The sequence below is a fragment of the Rhyacophila brunnea genome, unplaced genomic scaffold (genome assembly GCF_057557595.1).
Source record: "Rhyacophila brunnea isolate RB1 unplaced genomic scaffold, BYU_Rbru_1.0 scaffold_14, whole genome shotgun sequence".
In the NCBI taxonomy this organism is placed as follows: domain Eukaryota; kingdom Metazoa; phylum Arthropoda; class Insecta; order Trichoptera; family Rhyacophilidae; genus Rhyacophila; species Rhyacophila brunnea.
Genome location: NW_028232796.1, coordinates 13676226 through 13691549, shown reverse-complemented (window position 1 = coordinate 13691549; position 15324 = coordinate 13676226).

Genomic DNA, 15324 nt, shown 5'->3' with positions numbered 1-15324 from the left:
TACTGTTTAAATAATATTTCTTTGTTTCTAAATGTCATATTTGAACGTCTTTAGCTAATAATTTGTCATATTCACTATATGTAAATATAAATAAAATGTGAAAATTTGAAATTTCAAACATAATTGAAAAACATTATGTGTATTTGCCAGACCCGGGATTAGAACCTATTAATTAGTTCGATCTCTTCTTTCGGTCACATTAAACCTCCATGCATCCTTCTTGATGATGCCTGTCCATTCCTCGTAGAGCGACCCAGTAGCTGAGCAAATTCTAGATTTATTGCTTCTAACAACGTGTCCTGCACGTCTTGGTTTCCATACTCTCAAGATAATAATATATTTTGGCTTACATTGCTCGAAAACTTTTGGGTTTTTTAACCGGTTATACTTCAGAGAACTTTATTTTTTCAAATACTTCAAACATTTTTCTTGTTTATTTGTCAGGCTCTCGGTTTTCCACTCACACAAAAGTAAAAGTTTTGGTCAGTTGGTATTTACGAATATATTCGTGTTTAAGTAATAAATACCATTACGTGTTCGTAATTAGAAATTCCCATTTTAAACTTTATTACAATGATAAATAAAAAAATATATTGCGAAAGATATACCTACAGGTAATCCTAATCTCAAATCATCATAGTATCTCTTGCATGTTATCGTGAATCGTGATCATCGATTCTAATTATAACAAATTATTTCCATTTCTTTTGGTCCTGTGTGTTATTCTCTATAACAGGGGTCTCCGAACGACGGTCTGGTAACAAAAAATATATCCCTCGAGCATACAAAATCCGGCTCGCAACCTTCATATTTTGTTTGAACCAGTATTATGCTGTTCCTCCGCGCTATCGACTTTAGACTCGGGTAATTGCGCCTGACACATTTTCAGGGGCAACGTTTCGTGATACGCTTGATTAAGACTGTGTGTAGTAGGTCGAGTTGTGTGATGGGTTTATGTTTATGTTGACATTAGTGCGTGTCGACCTCAGTCATAAGTATCTGCTCCTGATACATTCCCAGACTGATGCTTCGCATGAAACATAGGGCCTTTTAACACGGTCAACTAAGACGAATATGGTGTGGGACGGATTGGTTTGGAGGGGTCAATGTTTGTGAACAAATTAAACAAAATATTTTTAACATTAATTATTAGTTACACAAAAAATCCGGAATAACAATAAATTGTTTAGTTTTAATGGGCATATTTTAATACGTCTGAATATATTTCACAGATAATGTAGTCTCTAACAAATTAATTTAAATAAAAATATTTATGTACGAGTTATTATACGATTATTAATGTGTGAAACTGTTCCTTTTCGCTGACAATAGTTTGCAGTTGTGGTTCAACTTGACTAGTACTTACCGATTATCATAAGTGATTTAAGATGCTTATCAGTAAAATTAAATCTATAGGCAGATATACCATAATATTCATCCTTGAAAATGTTTTTTTTTTGCGTAAGATAGTAATGCCAAACACAAAAAATTATCCTCAAGCAACGTGATGTAACTTTTCAGACTCCGTTAGTGGAAAGTTTCTATAAAAAGCTAACTCAAACATAAATTCAAGCGATTTTGAAAATAATGTGTTAGTTTCAAAGAATAATGTCAAATAAATAGTTCTACACATATACACTTAAGAAAACAAAACGTAAACTACATCACTAATACAATGTAAAAAAAAACGTTGTAATTTTATTTATGTAAGTATTTTTTCAAACATACTGAAAGTCAGGTTTTGGCACGCATTTCTTCGAAATATTTTCAATGTGGGAACACAATTCCTGCTATATGAAATAATTATTATGATGATTGCTTCTACGTTTTATTCATCTTGGGTACCTACCAATAAATGACGAGATTTTTCGTGTATATTTTTAAGAAACTCTTCCCTTATTTTCCTTTATTCGCTTGTTTTATTTTTTACCTTACATGCAATACTCGCTAAGTACTTTTCCATACCACGCACTGCCATATTATATACCTTTATAGCTGTTATCTATATCTCTTATGTATTAAAATTTAATGTTCTGCATTATTGCGTATTTGATAACTGAAAGTATATACTAACTCCACATAAATTGAGGTTAACTGTGAAAACCTCTCACAGGTTTATCAGCCATAATTAGGGAATCCAATCCCGAGCCAAAATCTTGAACCCGGGATTTCGGGATTATGAATTGAGGTCCCGGGATTGGCATTTTTTTCAATAGTTAATATAAATTTTTTATAATATATACAAATAATATTGTTAAAATCGGTCACAAATAAATCTAGTATAATTTATACTATTTAAGACATTTATTGTTAATATCATGTACGTTGAATCTTGGAAATACATAGGTTTAATGGAGAAAATAATATTGTAATATAAATAATAATGTGAAAGTAAAACAGTTTTATTTATTTATGAAAAGATGACAAATATAAGTTCAATTAAAATAAAAAAAATGACAAATGCATTAAAAAACATAGTGGAATCAATTTGTTAAAAGTGCGAAGCACTGTTTTTTCCAATCTTTCTCATTTTTATTAATTTATGTGAAAAAATAAAATGAATTGGTAAAACATGGGTAATAAATCAAACTTCATTCAAACTCAGTTTATTTCTAATGTAGTTGTATGTTATTAAACGTATTTTTTATGTTATATTTTCGTTTTTATTTTATTTTCCATAAAAATTGATAAAAAACTCAATCCTGAAAATTTCAGGATTATTTTTACCATTCCCGGGATTCATAGTTATCGAAAATAGTTCTAGATGCCGGGATTGGAATCCCTAGCCATAATATAGATATAGTCACTAGAAAAATATTGACAACCTACATACATATACTTGGGTATTATTTATATAACATAAAACCACTTACATTCTATATTATTAGTAAATAACTATTTTATCACGATGGGACGTGTGTTGCCTTCGAATTTTGTTTACATTTTGTACTTACAGAACGTCTTTTCTCAGAACTTCTTCAATTTTTAAGACCTCAAAGATTTATCCAGAACATCAGCAATATCTATTAATGATACCTACTTACATTCATTTAAATAAATATTTTGTCAATGGAATAAAATTTAATTAAAAGTTTTTTTTTTTTTTTCAAATGAGCCACGTTCCTGGAAATCTCTTGAAAGGCTCACCTTTATACTTAAAGCGGCCTCTCCTTATTTGAAACAAAGCAACCTTTACCCCCGTGATTTAGTAGTAGAATATTGTCTTAAATAACACATATCAAGATGGTAGCAAACACCCCAAGGAAACATCCCCACAAAGGGTGACTACCTTCAAAGGAGAGTATTTATTCAAGTTCCGACACTTTGAGAACATTATGAAGATTTTTTAATGAAAAAAAGCGTAGAAGATTAATCAAAGTTTAAAAATTTAATTCTTTCATTGCAATACTTTTTAAAAAGTTTTGAAAAGCTTTCATACCATATTTTATATTTTTTTTTTATATTTATTGCACGAAAAAAGTTTTTTTTTTGTATAGATATACGTAATTTAATAAAATTAATAACTACCATACATCACTCTAATATAATTTATATCAGCTTATTTTGTACCAAAATTGAATAATAAGGTTCGATCCAGTCTCGCGCCTTTGTTTCGCAGATCTCCAGCGTGTAGATCGTTATTGTAGCACTACATCACAGTGACATAATCGACTTAGCCATGAAAAATATGAAATTTGACTAGATTATTTTATCATATTATGTATTTGATCTTTCAGCCTTAGTCTCAAAAGCAACCTTAAAATAATTGAAGACCTGAGAATGAAAACTGGACAAAAATCATTTTTTATTACCTATTTCACTATTATTTAATAGTGAATTTTACAGGAGAGCCTATAAACTGATTTTATAAATATATCATTCAAAAAGAGAATGTAACATGATACAAGTGGTTTTGAACAGTGGTTTTTTTTTTAAATATGAAATTACCGAAAAATCGTTTTTAGACTTTTTGATTTTTGTCCAGTTTTCATTCTCAGGTCTTCAATTACATTGAAACAAAATATATGAATAAAATCTCTTGAGTTCATAGCTATTTCCGTTTTTATGACATTATAAAGACCATTTATTTTAGAATTTAAATCAAAATTTGTAGTGACCTACCTCTATCACCCTGCAAGTAGCAGTACCACAAAAGCGATATACTTGTCGTAGGTTTTATATGGAATTCTCCATGATAGAGCATATGATAACAGGGTGCAGTCGCAAGAGATTATAAAACTACTACTTTAAAAGTTAATTATACCATTGAACTTAAATGTAATAAATGTTATTATTAATTATGGAACTTGGAAGGCAATTTAAGACCCGGTCGACCTTTCTATGGATACATAGTAATGTATCGTGCTTGATTCAAACAGTATAGGCATCCAAAACTAGAGGGAAGCGGCTTTGAATAGACTTGGATTGAGGCAAGTATAATAATATACTTATAGTAGTTGCGCCAGGAATAAGAATAAACATTCTTTTATAGTTTCCTTTTTAATGCCTAAGTATTATAATACATGAATAGTTTTAAGCTGGGTGCCTATTTACTAATAAAATATATAATGTTCTATTCGCAAAGATTAAGAATATATACTTATTATTAATTAAAAATAAGCAGCGGAAAATGTACAGTACTGGATTTTTTGCGTTATGACTGCTTATTCCTTGAATCCTGCATTCAAAGCATTCACCGTATATTATTATTATCTAAATGCTCTTCCGACTGGGAAGAAGGGGTACTCAACCTGTATATGATGAGCGGGTTCGCGTTCTCGTCAAGTGGTGTGCGCAATACTCCAAGTGACTTGTACCGGGTTATTTCACAAAGTCAAGGGTGCACTGCAGTTGTACCGAACCAGTTTCGCATTAAATATTACATTACACTCGCCGATACCACATATCTTTTAATCAGACCCAACAATGTGTCAATATTACAGAAAATAATACTGAATCTGAGTTTTATTGAAAATAAACTAAATTATAAGACGTATTACTACATATTTATTGATATTTCAAAAGTATCAGTTTTAATATCTGTTTACTGAATTAATTGTAATACTTATATACATGTGTCGCTAGATTTCAAAATCAGCCAAGTCCACCTTTAGGTATATTTTTACTTTTTTGTGAATTGCTGAAGAACTACTGCTTTTTAACATTTCTACATTATCGAAATGTGAAATTTATTAATTTTAAATATTTTATGCTCGAAATAATGTAAAATTTCAGCCTTGTAAACACCTTTGTAAACAAAAAGCTGTTTTTCTCATATTCATCCATTATGGACTTGGCTGATTTTGAAATCTAGCGACACACAATTTAAAGGTTATTATTTTTTTTCAACTTTACTGATATTTCTATGAATGTAATAATTTTATCCGATAGTATTGTAAATTTGTCTATAGTTTCTCCTCCCACTAACTATTGATAGACATGGATAATCGCTCAAAGGAACATTTAACTATAGTTTTAGAATTATCGAATTGAGACACGAAAAATCACAAAAAAATGTAAAATGTGTAAATTATACTTATTTCTATGTATCTCATATCATCTATCTACAAATACTGATGGTGAAATACCAAAAACTTCAGTCACCCAAATATCTCGAATAGTACCAGTAGAGTAGACCCTCGCTCTGACTTAGTGTATTTTCTTTCGCCAGCTTATTGTATAGCAAAAATTTCCATAGAGAAGATACAGGACACAAGTTTCAATGCTTATCGATTTGGATTTCTCCGCTCACATAAAGGATAGAAATTTAGAGGAACGTATGTAGTTTAGACCAATAATGTATTTGCGGGGAGTTCGTAGGGTAGCTCTAAGCAACTATCATCAGATAAGTATTCTTTGTATCAGATACCTCCCATTAATGGTGTTAGACTTGACATGCATTTGAACCAAGCTCTCTCCTGCCAATTAGAAAGACTTCTTTTAATATTTACATTGACATTTGAGTGCAATAAAAACCGCAATACTTATGTATAAAAAGGTTGTCAACTACTGGTTTACTGAACTTTTCAATTCATACGACTGCTAATAATAGCACGGTAAGTAGTCAGATAGCAATGGATGCAGAAATGGACAGTTATTCTATTTTTTATACCAGTAAAGTATTGGTTATGGTATTTTAATACCCACCACAACTGTTACGTTACTCATACATTCAGACTGATTATTATTATGTATGAGGACTAAAATACTCAGCGGGTTTCTTTTATATATTTCAGAAAAAGCTCTGTTAACTATGAAATGTAATATTGTAAAAAAGTTTTGGTATAAGAATTCACGATTGAAACATTTGAAGATTTTATATCACCCAATTATTTCGAAAGATAGATAATAAGTTTATATGAATCTTGAGTGTTATTATTATTATGTTAATTTATCAAAGCTTCAGAGGTTATTATATTTTAATCCATTGCAAATATCACAAGTTCGCGTCGAAATAACAAAAAGTTAAAAGTGAAAACGCCATCCAGATAATTTAGCCAGTCTTAGTAAAGTTGGAAGTCTCTCGACCGTATTTTAAATGGTTTCGTTCTGGGCAACTGATTTCTTCAGTAGATGCACTACCTTATTTATGACCTTATTTATACCTGATTATTATGTATGGATACTGTAAGCGACGCAATATAAGTTGCCGATATTGGCCTATTAAAGATAGGCGCATATCTTAGGAACTTATGCTCTAAACTCTAAAGTATGGTTTTGCATCGCACTATTAGTGTTGATAATAATAAATTATGTTCAACCAAGAAAACTTTTTGGTATTCACTATTATCACAGGTAGGTACACATTACAATTTACCCGTTATAGTCGTTATGACTAATTAGAGCAATATACAATTTTATAGTGTCATGTATAAGCGTCAGGAGCTTAAGTGGTTATACCTGGAAAGCCTAGGGCCTATACCTACTCATCATATCAGCATCTCGTAATTCTGCGAAAATACTATTTATATTGTATTTAGAGGCTTTTTGGAGAACAATCAATCCAGGTTGAAATTATCTTGAGTATCTGGACAGGTATAACGTCGCCACTTTCCTCTCTGTATGATGAGAGACTACTTGGTCCGCTCGTATGTCTCCTTGTTACTCGTTAATTTATCCGACCGGTTTCGTCCGCCTCAAAGGGACATTTTCAACCGTCAATTGTTCAAATGTCCCTTTGAGGCGCACGAAACTGGTCCAAATTTATTGAATAAAAAAGTGGAAAAGTACAAAAAAAAATTTAATTTTATTAAATTAATCAATAATACAATGCAGTTCCACCATGTATTGACAGTTAACACAATAAAAGTTATGCCTCGGTCAGGTGGTATTGACCTTCGTACCATAAACAATACCTATTAAGTTCTCAAATAATACCAGACAATTTTTTAACCATTCGATCAAGCCTCAACATCAAACACCTCAATAAGTATCCACAAAAAACGTAGGAACATTTAATATAACATGTTCGTTCATATCGATAACGCTTTCACTGCCAAGAGAGTTTACTAGACAGATACCAATAGGTTAGCTACTTTTGGAATAAAATAAATATTAAAAACTCATGTTTTTAGAGTTTTTCTGTGAAAATTTTCAGATTTAAATAATAAATATTTTTTTGAAAATATACATGAATTTACAGAAACTATACCCGACGTTGACAATGAAGTCACGAGTTACACCGCTTATGGCTTCACAGTACACACACATTTTGGCTAGTTCGTGGTGAAGTATCTTCTTTCGGTTTACTAGACAATATGTTACGTTTTCTAATGTTGGCAATAAAAATACATATTTTTAATAAATGATTTCGTGGATAATTATAATAGATAATATTATATTAAAATGGCATTGACATTGCAAGACGTCTGTGCAGTTCATATGGAATGACTGTACTAGTGAAAAATAATTTGTTTGTATGTAGTTAATTCGTTTTCGGTTAATATTTTTATTCTCAGCGCACGGGAGTGGAGTGACATCTGTGTATTGATGCGAGCAATATTTATTTTCTAATATTCTAATAATACAACTTCATGTAAAACTATTAGTTATTTCGGTATATATATATAATATCTTATTAATAATAATATAACAGGCTGTATTATTTGCTTTTATATTCTAACAATTGCAATATATTTTATTTCCCTATTATTTGTTTAATACGCTTTCTGGGCTTTATTATGACTATCACGACTTGTTCATCTTTTTTGTATCTAAAATTTTCTACTTTAAAATATTATGTTTCTCAAAATGTCCATCTTAAAAATTGTTCTTAATAATAATACAAAAATAGTAAAAAAAAATACCCGTCATTATAAATATTACAGTACAGTAACTAAACTCATTTTATACTGCTTACTTTAAATGAAATATTGATTAACCAAAAGTCATACAATATTTATAGAATACTTAACGACGTATTGACAAGTGAAATAGAAAAAGCCATTTTTGATATTTTTTTCGCTCAACATAAAAAAACACCCCTCCTCCCATGTGCGCTCGCTACGACGTCCATCCCGCTTCTCTGCTGTGCTCATTTCATCCCTCGGAGCTTTCATTTCCTCCCTCTCGCCCCTTTAAAGCTTGTTTCTTATTTATCTAAACGCAACACTGAATGAGCTTACGTGGTGTTGTGGATAGTAGTAGAGTATATTTTTTCGTGTGGTTCGGGTATCTATAAAAACCTTGTAAGCATCCCGAAAATTCTATTCTTAAAATACAAAAATTGAACTCATCAATACCGCATTATTGTTAACTCTAAATCATTTTTTTGCTGATATTGATTGAAGTATTTTAGTTTCGTTAACATTAAGTGATAGAGAGATTTTATAAATTATCACGATTTGCTACAAAGTATAGCCACCTCCTTGAAACGTTTTAATACTAAATGAACATAATGAACACTATTTTTTTTTTATTCAATGAATAATTCACAAGATTTCAGAATTTAACATTATTTTTATTAAACATATATAATTTTAAAATACTTGAGAAAATATAGTAAAAAATACATTATTCTTAAAGTAACTGTTTTGTAAAAAAATGTATATAGATCTAATAAATAGTTAATGATTTCACTTAAAAATTGAACATTTTTAAATATTTTATTTATCAGTTATAGGTAGATTTGGTCTTTATAACCAGTAGGAATCGAACTTGCGTTTTTGGTATTCGTACCCACGCATATCGACCGCAATGCTATAGGCATCCTATCTAATTATTAGAAGCACAATGTCGACTATGCTCACTAGTGTGCAATACTCTAGTCATTATATTATATAAATTTCTTGATGAATAGTGGAGTAATTATTCGGGCAGAGGCTTCTCTGTATGACCTTTATTGAAAAAGATACCTAATTACATTTTACATAAAAATGTCAGCAGTGATTACTTCCAATTGCATCGTTTTAAACCGATACAATGAAAAATTCTGAATTTTAAATTTCCCTAAAAAATGGCATCTAAATTTAGCTATAGACTCTAAGTATATAACAAAAGGTTATATTTTATTATGCCAATAATTTAACGTTATAAATGAAAATATAATGGATCTCATATTGGTACTACTCAATTTTAAGATATTAGTGTGTACTTAAAAATTTTCGAGTGTAATAAACAATACAAGCAATACATTTAAAAACTTCTAATTTATTTTATTTCAATATAATTTAATATAATAATATGGTAGGTACACAAACATTTGAGAGTGATTGACAAGTAGAAGAATTGTTAAATCGATGAACAAGGATAAAGTCAATGGTTGCCTGTTTGGCACCCGAAGAATAAGAACCGTTGTGAAATGATTTAAAAATATGATTTCAATATCAAACATACAATATGTTAAGGAAGCCTCTCAAAACGTCATTCATATCTTATTTACGCAAACGTATTGAAAAACATTTCTCCGCCATACTCGCGATGCTTCCGTTCTACAAAGGGAAATCCCAGCAGTAGAAAATCGCAGTGTTTTTTTCTCTCCTTTTTCTCTTGCGTTCGCTCCTGCCGTTTGGCATAATGCTCCTTACGGAAGTTGAATTGACGTCCCGCTTAAAAATTCTTCTTGAGATTTCGCATTTCAGTTAGCGTTTGTGTGTATGTTGTATGTCTGTGGACTCACTGTCTGAGGGCCAAAGGTATGGAATAATTCTAAAAGTATTTCAAAAGCAGAAAAGGATGGCTCCATGTAAAGAACTGAATGCATTACATTCAACAAATTTACCAAATATAATATTATAGTTTTATGTTGAATAATATTGTGAAGTAAAGCATATTTTAATCAGGTAGGTACCTCAGAGTAATGATATGTAGGTACTTAAATTACTTAAACACAAAATATAGCACATGAAAATTATTATTGATTACTTAATGCAAAGAGTAAAGTGCGGATAAATGACCCACTTTACCCTTTAAAGCTATAAAATGTATAAAATTTTAGTAATATACCTATGTTTAAAAATCAGCTATCAATTTAGTAGGTTATGTGCTACAATTCTAGGAAAAAATATTTTGGATATTTTTAGGTCAGTAAGAAAAATAGTTTTAAAAAATATATACCACATTTAGCCTTGTTTCCTCAAGAGGTTGGTTAGGCCTTTTTATGCGTGGTATATCAATTTTGTGCCGACGGTCTATTCACATTATTGTTTTCCTTTTTCAAAAAAACTAAGAACTCTCTGGACACACATTTTAGAGTCTATAGATGTATACATACGTTACTTTATTTCTGTAGATTGTAGTAAACTGTAAATTGTAAGTACTGTAAATTACTGTAGATTAACTTAACTATTTGTTATAATTTTATCTGACAGTAACGCGGATTAATAACATTTAAATCAGTAGATTATTTATGAAATTCACTTTCAGTATAGTAGGTATTTATTACATTTTTAGGATATTATAAAGATTTAGATCATGTAAGTTTAATGTTTTATAGATTTGTCAACTTTACTGTTTCATTGAAAGTTTGATTGTATTGTGAGCATAATATCATTTTTTACCCTTTTCTTAGATAAGCAATTGATGCATTTTATTATTAATTTATTTTGGCCACAAAATTTTTAATGAAATCAAGGAATCGTATTAGCGAGTGGGTATAATTATTGCGACCACATATTAAGGGATGCGGAAACTGTTGATCAATGGATAGACGATAGACTGATACTGAACTTTTATATATGGATGGTGAGTGTATGCTCAAAACTTGCACTTGTTATGGAAAATATTTTTTTATCTTATTAAAATTTCATAAGTACTTTGACTTACTCGATTACCCATTAATGTCAACGTCTTATTTACACAAAGTATATTATGAATATGTGAAATGTACACTTTAAAAATCTTAATTGCACTACGATAAAGTCGAGCTGGTATGTAGAAGGTTACCATTGCAATAATGGTGTGGATCATAACCAGACTTATCCAAACCGAAACAAAAAGACGAAAAAGTTGGACGTCTCATCGTTATTTATTATATTCATTTTTTTCAGGTTCAAAAATATGAAGCGCCTCGTTTCAAAAGCCCCTAAAACATTTTTTGAATTTTTTTTAGATTTTTATTTTGTTAGATATAAATGTATTAATATGGATATTTTTGCTACCTATATGATGGCCAAAGATTGAACTTTAAATATGCCAAAAACCTTCAATACGTATGATCAAAAATTAGGGTAAATTTCAAAACCCGCTAAAATGAGGGGGTGTGTTTTTCAAATACCCCTAAAATGGACAGCCAAAATACTCTTTAGAATGTAACAAATTAAAAAAAATATATACATAAAATTCACAGATTTAAAATTTATGATTTTTTCTCAACACTACCTAAAATCGTTTGTCTCATTTTTCTCAGAACTATGTCGTTTTAGGGGCTTTTGAAACTAGACGCTTCATATGACTATCACTAAAAATTGTCGTCTTATGACACTACCATCTACATTCATTTCTTGCAATCGCAAAACATAATTCATTACGAGTGCCATTTTTGTCTATTCCACATACAAATGGCGGATAAGTCTGACAATCGTGAAATGCTGGAAGACACGTAAAATGATTTGTCAACAGATAACAGTGACAAGCCTTCAAGTGATCCATCTGATAAATTAGCAGGTATTTTTCTGAAACAATATTGAGTTTTTTTCAATGAATCTATACCTAAATTTAAAACAAATTATCTCAAAACTGAATAATAATAAAATGTGGGTTGGACAAGTCTGATTCTGGTGCACACAATTGGCTTAAACATAATAGTATATTTTATTTTACCACTCGCTCTTTCAACTGCAATATATTTTTAGTGATTCAAATAATATTCATTTAATAATATGATTCATTAGTTATGCAAATAATATAAACAATAAATTTATATTTAGTTTTTGACATATTATTATATAAAAAGAAAAACTATTGATTTAGTTGCTTGCAGTGGTTGTCAAACTCTCACTGTATTATTTATTATGCATTGCTGATTTTATCGGCCAAATTTCGCGGCCTGGGTTGTGTTTTGTTCCAGATAAACATTTTAATTTGCATTTTAATTACTGTTGCACAGTGGCGCGGAGTGACGGGATGGGGGAGGGTGTCAGAGGGAACGTCAGTCAAAAGTCGGCAGGGCGGGTGTTTCGGTTCTAAATTAACTATTTTTTTATTGTGACAGCTTAGCTCGCGGCTCGTGCAAAATGAATTTGGATTAAAATGCTGAATTTTATTTCGGTAAGTATGTAAATACTTCCAGTAGTACGTTGGTACAGATTCTGAGTGACTCATAGTTATTGTAGTTAATTATTGGGTTCATAGAGACGGTTTCTCACAATATCGATTTCAGTAAGGAAATAAGTGGTTCAAAAATAATAATAATAATTACAAGACAAAAAGATTTTTTTATATACAACATTTTTAAATTTTCTTTTGAATCTTATAAAGTTGACTTGACTAGCTTAAACGATCAAAAAAAATTGTACTTGATAGAAATAATACTGAAATGTCATTTTGACATCTCATATTGATTTCCATAGTAACGCACGTATATATTAATAATTTAGTTGCCAGGACCCCAGACTCCTAGCAACCAATAATGGTGTCGAAATAACTTTTCATACAAAACAGAATTAACTGAAAATAAATTCAATTCAACTTAAAGATGGCTAAAAGTAATAGAAAAAATGCATTGGCATCGTGTTCTGATATATTCTAAAAGTTTCAAATCTCTAACTAGTCGGGAAGTTAGTTAAAAATCGATTGCAAGATTTGTACCGGACAAAAAACCACCGGACAAATAATAATACGAGCTAATAAAAACGTTGTAAAATAAATTTGCTACATATAAAACTTCCTAGGTATATTAATTATTCAACACATAAAATAAGGGCCGAGTTTCGTTAGGTATGTGTCTCGGTATAATGAATGTTTACGGTGAATATGCGTTGGAACTAGTAAGATTTGATAAGTGGTAAGCAAGGTCCGAGTAAGAACTATTAACATTCTAAACTTCGTAGCGAAATACACCCGGCCAACGCACACTATGAAGCGTGTGCAGATGAATAATTGAATCAATCTTGTAAATTTAAAGAGAATAATATGGAGAATTTTATATAATAACCACCCTTTGTGATTTGGGTTTTTGGCGCTGTCCTCTCATTTGTCGTATAATATTATTCACCACGTGTATTATCATTTAGAAAATTCACGATATCACCCAGCGAAAAAAAAATCTTCTCAATGAGTCTTAACCGAAGTAACAATAGGATTAATAATTTAACTAGGAGTCACGTATACCTACCAGTGGCAAAGACTTCATACCAGGCAATTATTTAAAACCTACCTTCTTAAGAAAAATAATTTTAATTGGCTATAATTAACGTATCGAAATAATATATATATTTTTTATAATGTACAAAAATAATATAATTTGACAACGACATTGTCTGCACCTACATATTCTAAATTGATTGCCAGCATGCTTTTCAACTTATACGTACGTGGCATAACCACGTATGGCACAAATTGACTAATACAATAATCAAAAAGGCTATAATTTATAACATTTCACACATACATCACATATACACGGTTATACAGGTATTGTAAAAAATACACCCAAAAAATGTCAAAATGACTGTTATACTATTATTTTACCTGAATATGTAGGTATTTAAGCCTAGCGGGCTCTCCAGTATTTACAGAAATGTGATTTTTGTAAATATATACCTACAATTTTATTATTAAGGTGCGCTGAGCTCGATGCCAAAAAAATAGTCTCGCGGTAAAAACACAGTGGCAGTATAATTTTATAGCCTAAGTTCGAACGCGGTTGGTTATTACTTTTAAAAAAAAATGTATAATTTAGTAGGTACCTATTGTCTTTTTGTATAATATCTATTATAAAAAGGTAAAATATAGAAGATAAACAAAAATATAAGTATTCAAGTATTGTAAATAATATGGTTGATTTTACAGTTATCTATCACAACCTACCGACCTTCAACAGGCACCTTTCGTACCCTTAATAATCAAAGTCATAAAATAATTTGATAGGTGTTTTTTATTCGTTATGCCACAGATACGCCACTAAAGATATGGAGACGTGACGGGTGGTGTAGGGCAAGCGTATGACTTTAATAATATACTGACAAATATTCAACATAATATAATAATATATCATTACACATATGACTATAACGTAATGCCATAGTGTTAGTTTATAATACCCCTACGGTATATAAATAGAGAAAATGTCCTTTGATTTGGGTACCGTATGATTGCATTGCTAACAGTTTGATTAGAATTTGTAATGCGATCTCTTTGAAACTGGCTACTGGACCATGCTATGGCTTCTAAACCACCTGAGGCTCAGTATAATAATTCCGATAGAGGTGGGCTTACAATTTAAAATTAGTAGCTATTATTAATATCTATATTAAAAAAATATTACTATCAATTAATGGAATTTGAATTTGAATACTAATTGATTTAAGTTTACCAAAATTACAATTGAATATACCACTATCATAATTGTATGTTAATAACTTAAATAGTAAGTAACTATAATCCGTGTCAGTTGTATATTTACCATAGTTGAATATGACGTGTAGTGTCTGAATTCGAATGAAAGGTAAAATGGGGCTTAATTAAATTCATTAAAATGGAATAGAATCAAACTTAATTTTGTGTTGCTCAGTGGTTTTGCTGTGAAATCACTTTTTAGTATTTTTATGCTGATTTTGTTATTTGGTTTTGAGTAGCCAAAACTGTTAAAATATAGAACCACCACTCATATTAAAAATAGATTTTTTAAGTTAAGCACTTTAATATGTATAATAATGTTACTTCATG